Here is an 8,230-nt window from a genome sequence, read left to right as displayed (position 1 = left end):
CTCAGGGGAGGGGATAAACTAATGCTCCGTGCCCTCTGGTCATCAAGCACCATTAGAGTACTGCCTGCCTAACCTGGCGACCTAGGAGAGCAGGACCTCACCAGCCTGACTTCTGGGGCCAAGGTCTCTGGAAAACATGCGCTAGTGCACGGATGCSTGATATCCTCTGCAGTCCTTGATGGCTCATCTCCTGGTCCTCAGCATCYGAGCCCAGAAAAGAATGTCGAGTTCTTTTATCAGCCATGCTGCAGAAATCGCAGTCTGTGCTGCGAAAGGGGGAGCTGGTCTCACTTGCTATTTTTGTGCGTACTTAATACTGTCTAGAGACACTTCTCCACAGTCCTGATGGATGGACTCCTGTTTATGCCTTGAGCTGAGACAAAAGGARCAGCTGCAAGGTGACGGTCCACCTCTTCAACCGCTTCTGCCCAGCCACCCTTGTCTTTGAAAGCTCCACAGAGCAGAGTGAGGGAAGGAACCAGCACTCGGGCCCACTTAGCCCTTTCCTGCTGACAAGAATTTCTACTACAGACTTCAGAGAGTTAACTGAACTATTCCAGTACAGCCACTAGCTTTCAGCCTGGCTAGAAACACTGAGGCTGTATAAGCACCAGCTGAACTCATTAGGACTTCCAGGTGACCAGGACACCCTAAAAATCACTTTCTGGATCTCAGATGCCAGGCTGCTACCTTATCATCCCCCTTCCTCAATTTACAAACTGCAAGTGCGTACTCAGAACTTGTCTCAGTAGCTCCAGGTAAAGTCAGTGCCAAATACCTCCACAAAGATCCTCCGCAGTTGAAGCACAAACCAATTCATCACACACACAAGGTTCATGTGCCTATTGCTCCTGGCAACTCTCCTGCAGGCTGCCCCTTGTGAAGCTTTACTCCAGATTTCTCCTTTAGCCCAAGTACTTTTATCCTGCATGTGAATCAAGGGCTTAATCTCCTAACCCCTTGCAACTACAGCCCTGCTCCCTGCTGCACTGTCTCAGATCAGAGCTGGTTGACCCCATGCTGTCTGGCCCTTACAGAGATMGCTCTGGGGTTACACTCTTACACCTTTGAGCTGCTGGCCACTCCTGGAAAGCTGGGCCTGTAACAGCAGGGCTCAATTTCCCTCCATATCACCTTGCTGACATGAGGGGAAAGTAAACAAGATTCTGCTCAGCACTGCAGAGACCAACTGCTCCAGTGTTGCCAGGCAGATGGGGCCCAAGAAGGGACCATCTGTTCCTCAGTGAGGCCCTAAATTTCTCCCTGCAAGATCCTGGGCTGAGGATAACCAGAGGAGTTTGATAGGAGCAGAGGCACAGGGGAGCAGCCATGACCTTGATTTTTACTGCAGTCGTTAGAGACTGGGCATCGTGCAGAACAGAGCCAGCGCTTGGACCTAGATTCCATCGGCTATCAGATGCCTGCAGCATTCCTGCTCCTTAAATTAATTTTCCTTCTCTCTGCACATCTCCACCTTCTTTTCATATCTGCAGTCTCCCATATGTGTGCAATGCTTTGGTACAGTATTTATTCCCTGTTGCAGAACTGAGCAGAGGCTACACAGTTCCCCAGCAGCCCTCACATCTGTCCCTAACTCTGCCCTCTACTCACCCTGCTCTCCTTGCCCAAAAAGTACAACCACCCCGKGTAAAGACCATTTGCCAGATACATCATTGCTGACAGTTCATCTGGCTCCCCCAGCACATCCTGATGACACTGGAGGGGGTTAAGGAGAGACACACCGGGGAAGCTTGAGTAATGCTATTAAAGCTCAGGGAAGGGGCTGGCATCTCTAAGAGAGAAGGGAATGACATCCAGGCAAAGGCTGGAGAAGGAAAGAGCAATCTGGTGCTAGTCAGCATGTCTGGGAAGCCAGGAACATATTGCATTAAAACGATAATAACACCTTGAACAGCAGCGTGGTAGTTTCCATCTGGCCTCGTGCTGAGCTTGGTCTCTCTCATTTTTTCCCTGTTGCAGCCAGGGAACCTGAGGCATAGGTTAGCCACAGGTCACCAAGCAAGGCTGCGGCAGAGCAAGCACGACACAGAAATGCTGTACAGGGAGAGCTGGGTGCTGAGAAGCAGCCACACAGCCTCTTGACTCCCCTTTCACCCCAACTAGACCCTCCTCAGGCTTGGGAGGTGGGAAGACACTAGAGCTCTTTGCTTAATTAGTAGCAACAGCTGAAGCACTTGAGAAACAAAAGCTCCTCTCTCTGCCCCACTTTTACTTGGGAGCCAGGGTGGGGAGCAAATTGCTTGGAAGCCAGAAAGCGCCCTGGATCTTGTCACCATGGCTGCACAGACACAGCCTCCTGTTATCTCCAGAGGAACAAAACCCTCCTCCCACCCTCTCCTGTCTCAGCTGGAGCTGATAAAAGAAGAAGAAATAAACAAATCAAAACAAAAAAAATCAAAAATATCCCAACCTTAACCATCAAACAAATATCCAGGGAATAAACCCACCTTTTGCAAAACATACTTGTTTCCACAGTGGCTTTTGGGTTGCTGGAGAGCTGAGGGACTCAAATGAGCATTTCAGGTTATAGATTCCATCTACACAGTATCAGGAGTTATAAAATCGTAACTCAGAAACCTCCCAGATCATGCCATTTGCTTGAGAATGATGGTATCTAGCTATATATACCTAATTGGATAGTTCCGATTTATTTTTATATATAGATGTGCATACCATTAAAGTGATTATATATAATTTTTATGTCTTCTTGTTTGGAACGCAYAGGGATCACATCTGTAAGTCTTCTGTTAGAGCTGATGCCTTGCCTTTTCTTCCTCTGTCTTGAACTATGTGCAGAGAGAGACACTAGGGGTAGCAACAACCAAGCGGAGCAGGGTAGCAGAATTTATCAGCTAATACAGACATTTGTGCAACCACAGCTAAACTGCCTTTGGTATCTAGGCACCTTCACCCTTCACTGCAGTGTGGACAGGATCTTTAGAAATTAAAACAAAATAAAAAAGAAAGTGAGATTTTGATGTGTTCTCAGAGCTTTAAGAAAAATCCCCAAAAGCAAATCAGCAAAGTAGTGAAAACTGGCAACCTTATGGTTGCTCCAGACTGGCTTCCTACATAAACAGGTAGATAATTTCACTTTGCACTTTATGCGTCAAGCTCTGACCATCTGGCTGAACCTGAGCAAACCTTTTAGGAACATGTTTCATTTTGGCTTGATGCCTTCAAGGCCACCTCCCTAGGGCAATTGCTATTTCAGGTCTTAACCATACTGACTGTTAAAAAAGAACAACTTATTTTTAGTCTGTATCTTTCCAATATCAGCTTTTGGCCACTGGATATTCTACTATCTGTGTGTGCATGTAGGAAGTTGTACATTTAAATCAACTTGTGATCTGTAAAGGCCACTGGTGGGCAGAAGATGGCCCACAGAATGACTGCAAGTTTACTTGCATTTTTTTTAAAAAAAGCCATTTATATGTGAACAAACAAACTGAGGGAAATAAGAATAACTGATCAAAGTTCAACTTAGTTTTCTCCTTTTGGCACTGGTGGGCACATACAGTCAGTTCTTTGGCTCACCCACTTTTTTATTATCAGTAACACTTGAGAAGTTTCACTTTGTAATACAATAAACATTTTGSTTAAATGATAAGTACTGTCTTTGTTTATCACTCCTCTTTGCAACTGCCAAAGAACATCAGGTTGTTCTTTGATGCAAAAAAAGGCTGAGGAACATCTTATTAAATGGTTGATTAYGTCTCTCATCTCTTTTCCACACCCATATTTTCTCCCATCCGTAGTTCTTTGGCCATCTGTAGCTAAGTGTTACCTGTAGGAGTGCAATCTGGGTCATGAAAGACAATTCAGAAGGAGAGGTTTTTGCCTGGGATACTTACAGAGGTGAACTCTTGCTTTGAAACTTACCCGACCTCCCTTTGCATATGGACTTACCTGGATAAGCTCATTTAGATCATGACAACAGCTTGCTCAGCCTAGCCTGAAAAGATCAGGCTCTTATTGATAGCTTTGAGCACACTGTTATCTCTAAATAAAGCATGCTGCTCTCATGTTCTCCCACTGCCAGATAAACATGAACATCTGCATAACTATTGTAATAACACCAATACTAATATTAATGATACTGGGTTGAAAACTGGGATTAGCTTCCAGTGCCTTTATTCTCCTGGGCAACTGTCTCCAGGATCTCTCTCACAGTCTGAAGGCTGTCAGACACTTAGATGTCCTTGGGAGCCTTGCTCAAGAGATCATTTTGAAGGAGTTGCTGATTTTGCCCCAAACACACCAGTTGACAAAGAGCTGTGCGTGGGAYTTCATAGAAAATCAGGTGTTCAGGCTGGGTATGGACCTTTAGAYGAACTTCAGGGGGAAAGGAATTGCATACCCTGGGCAACATTGTTCCCCTTCCACTTTGTACGATTGGCAGGGCTAGTGCTCAGGGCRGATGTCATGGATCAACACCATTTTCACCCCTTTGCCCCATAACCAGTTATGATTAAAGACCAGTTTCTGAARGATGCAGATGGCTCTGTCTTCCTGCCCCTTAGTGTGGCAGAACRAGGTGATGTTTCTTTTCTACACAGTCACTATTTAACCCCTCTGTTCCCTGCAGACCATGTGGCCCCTTTTACATACTAGCATCATGCGCTGGTTGTAGTGTCTGCCCCTCTGCTCTCACTTACGTACATACACCCCTCATCTCCCAGCACCCCCCCAACACCCAGCATCTGTGCCACTTGCTTGGCCTCCTTTCCTTTATGCTACTCCCCTCCACAGTCGTGTGACTGCTATTGTGCAGTTCCTGCCACACAAAAGCTAGCCTGACCTAATTTAAATCAGTGCTATTGAAGCCATTCTTGTTTTATCTCCCAGCAAAAGGGCTGTGCTCCCCATTTCAGAGGTAGCGCAAATGAATGGCTAATTGGGGGGGTATTGTGCAGGCAGCGTTGTCTCCCAGCCCCGATTGTCAGCTCCCCTGCTYGATGGTGCTCTGAGCTCCCCTCTCTTGTAACAGCCATGCAGGCTCTTCCGGGAGTGGAGGGGAAAAAAGGGGGAGAATGGGACTTTGCAGCCACTGAAGCATGTCAGACAAACAAAGAGGAGTATGGCTACATTCAGCTCACTGGTGAAAGGGTTGGCTGGGGGAGGACTCCCATGTTCAGAAAGGGCAGATGCTGGTGGTAACRGTAGAGAATAACCATCCTTCACCTCCAAATAAGCCCCTGCTCTCTTCTTCCTGAGTATTTATGTGACAATGCTTCCTAGAGCTTYGGAGATTGCCCTTGTGGAGGGGGTGAAGGAGAGGGGGCTGTCACACATGAGCAGTGCCAGCAGGGGTTGTAAGTCTTGGGAGGAGAGGAAGTGGGATAGGTCAGGGGCTGGAGGAGGGACTGAAATGATGCCAGCCTGTTCGTCCTCCTGAGCACAAGTCTGAGCAGTCCTGGACAATTGACCTTTATAAGAAAAGTGAGACAGTCCCCGGGAGCCATTCCAGCAAGTGGCAACCAGCAGGAAGAGGGAGTTTTGTCTGAGCCCTCAATGCCACAGTTTCCTTGCAGGAAGGATCTAGAGGCCAGAACTCATCTACACTGTATTTCTCAGTTGGGAGACTCCCTTGGGAACCCAGATTCACCGTATGTCCTGGCTGCACCTGCAAACTGTGCTCAGGAGAAACTGAGCGACAGTAAAGTCACCTGTTGTCACCCAGGCTACCAGAGTCCAATACTGCCTTAACAAGGGACCACTGCAGTATCTCTTACCTATGCACATTTGGGACGTAACACCAGCAGCACGATATCTTTTGTCTAACTTCTGCCTCTGCCTCCCACACAGGTATATTCTAATAGTTTCCTCTGGGGCTATCTGGTTTGCACCTCTCCGTTCTCCACTGATTTTTTCATCAAAGTGAAGGTCTGYGGAAGAAAACATAAGTATTTGAATCTTTCCATTGACAGTTTTAGGTCACTACAGCTCTACTTGCTCCTGCTCTAGGGAGAAGACCTTCTCCCCACCCTGTTGTGTAGGTTTGCCCCAGCATGCTCAGGAGATGCACAACGYGAAGGGTGCTGCCACAGTCCTCTCCTGCAGGCTCTGCCAAATCAGACTGAAGTACTGGCAAGTCCTGCAGACCTGAGACAGCCTCATCTCTGCCTCTTTTAGGCCTAACTCAAGAGATTAGCTTCAAAATCACAAAATTAAAAGCAATTGCAATTCTTTTAGCTTTCATTTGGATTTATGATTCATTTCTCCCTTTAAGCCTTCCTCTGCAGCCAGCAAAGCATAAAACACACTTCAATAAACAAAACAAAACGGCAAAAAATGAAATTCTCACCTCACTACCCGGTTTCAAGGGCTGAGGTTATATGAAAAGAAAGACGATTGCCATGGGAGCATATGAGTCGCTAACACTTCACTACAAYAACAGGAGAGGAACTGGCACATTCCTAGGACCCTGTGGGCTTGGCAACAGGGACGTGAACCGAAGCGTCGGCGGTGGGAAGCTCAATACGCTGCGAGCGCCGGCGTCATGTCACCGAAACCCCCGGCGCGTGCCATCMTCTCGCTCAGCTCCCACTGCCTTGGAGCGACGCGGCTGACGTGGAGAACACGAGCTTGGCCCCCGGCGCCTCAGAGGAGCTGTGCTCGCGCGGAGCGTAAACCTCCCTGCGGCCGAGGGCAACCCTCAGGGACCCCGTCCCGTTTGCTGCTCWGAAACCCAAGGCCTGGATCCTCTCCCTCCCTCCCGAGCAGCTCCTGAGGGAGATCCGCTCCCCGGCGCCACTATTCTACCGACATCTGGTGGCAACCGCGCAGGGAAGAGGAGACGCTTGCTCCAAAGCGGCCCGAAGCGCCGGCACATCCCCGGACCTCGCACCGCCGCCTCGGCCCGGGCGCCAGGCAGGGCCCGGACGGTGCTGGCGGCGCCAGGGCCGCGGCGTCCGGGGCGCCACGCAGCCGGGCCGCGGCGGCGCCGCTCGGGCCGCCTAGGCCTCTCCTGGCGGTTTCACGCCCAGCTCCCAGGCCGCTCTGGCTGGCGCGGCCGGGTTTTTTCCCAGCCTGCAGGTTCCTTTCCAGCCTTTTCCTTTTTTAGGCCCTTTCTGAGGGGAAACACCTGTGGAAGCAACGCTGGCACCTCAGCGTGGCTGCCCACAGCACACAACACCCACCTCCTCCTCAGCCGCCTTCTGAGGGCGGCGGGGCCTCGGGAGGCGGCAATTAGTCATTCACACCGATCACCTGGAAGCTGCCACGGCGTTTCCTAGCGTTTAGGTCGCCGTGGARCGTCCACGGCTCGCGCTGAGGAACGGACACGGCGCCGCGGGCTAGGAACATCAGGCACCGCAAGAGWGATCTGGCCGTGGCAGGTTTCCGTAGTGTAGCGGTTATCACGTTCGCCTCACACGCGAAAGGTCCCCGGTTCGATCCCGGGCGGAAACAGCGGTTTTTTTTTTTCTTTCCCCGCCTCTTCTTATTTTTTTGCCTTTTCTTTTTTTCCCGTCATAACTCAACCTCTCGTGGGCTCTCGGAGGCGTTTCGGCCTCCTACCCCGACCGCGAGCTGAGGGAGAAATAAAGGCAGCATGTGCGGCACAGCAAAAGCTTTTATTCCCTGAACGGCCAGCTGGAGAGCGCTGGGATTCGGATCGGAAAAAAAAAACAGCTAAAAGGCTCGTTTTGTATGTAGAAACCTTTTGAATTAATTTGAGATTGGAGGAAAGAAGATGGAAAAAAAGTATTGTTTGTTGCGTTGGCCGGGAATCGAACCCGGGTCAACTGCTTGGAAGGCAGCTATGCTAACCACTATACCACCAACGCGCCGCGAAAACTGTCTGCCCGGCCTCACCCAGGAACGTTGTCTGCCTGGACCCAACCACTCCCTAGTGCCGCGGGGTTGCACCGACTGCTGATGATATCGCCGGGGGGGGGGACAAGACAGACCAAAAACGGCATAAAATGCTGCCTTAGGGGCCTCTCCCTGAGGCTGAGGGAGAAGGATATCTTCTTTGAGTGTTTTTACCTTCTATCAGCTTCAGTTCTCTTCTCTTCCCCTTTCCCTAGAGGGAATGGTTTCGTCCGTCCTCCCTCCCGCCCCATGGTTCCTCCCAGTGCTCACTCCCCCTCCTTCTCCGCGCATTGGTACCTCCCCCCACGCGCGCTCCCGCCTTTCCCCCTCCCGCGCGCCCGCCACTTCCGCCGCCGGGTGAAAGGTCGCGCTGTGGCAGGCCGCCGCCTCC

The 8,230-nt window shown here is 50.2% G+C and overlaps 2 non-coding genes across 2 annotated transcripts; one reads left to right on the top strand and one right to left on the bottom strand.

The window, feature by feature from the left end:
• Positions 1-7,361: 7,361 nt before the first annotated feature.
• TRNAV-CAC (transfer RNA valine (anticodon CAC)) lies at positions 7,362-7,434 on the top strand. The gene has a single exon. It is a non-coding gene; the product is annotated as a tRNA-Val (tRNA).
• Positions 7,435-7,739: 305 nt separating this feature from the next.
• TRNAG-UCC (transfer RNA glycine (anticodon UCC)) lies at positions 7,740-7,811 on the bottom strand. Its single transcript has one exon. It is a non-coding gene; the product is annotated as a tRNA-Gly (tRNA).
• Between the last annotated feature and the right edge of the window lie 419 nt (positions 7,812-8,230).

This window comes from Rhea americana, unplaced genomic scaffold (assembly GCF_003343005.1).
Source record: "Rhea americana isolate MKP2758 unplaced genomic scaffold, rheAme1 scaffold_369, whole genome shotgun sequence".
Lineage (NCBI taxonomy): Eukaryota > Metazoa > Chordata > Aves > Rheiformes > Rheidae > Rhea > Rhea americana.
This window is presented reverse-complemented; position numbering and strand designations above follow the sequence as displayed.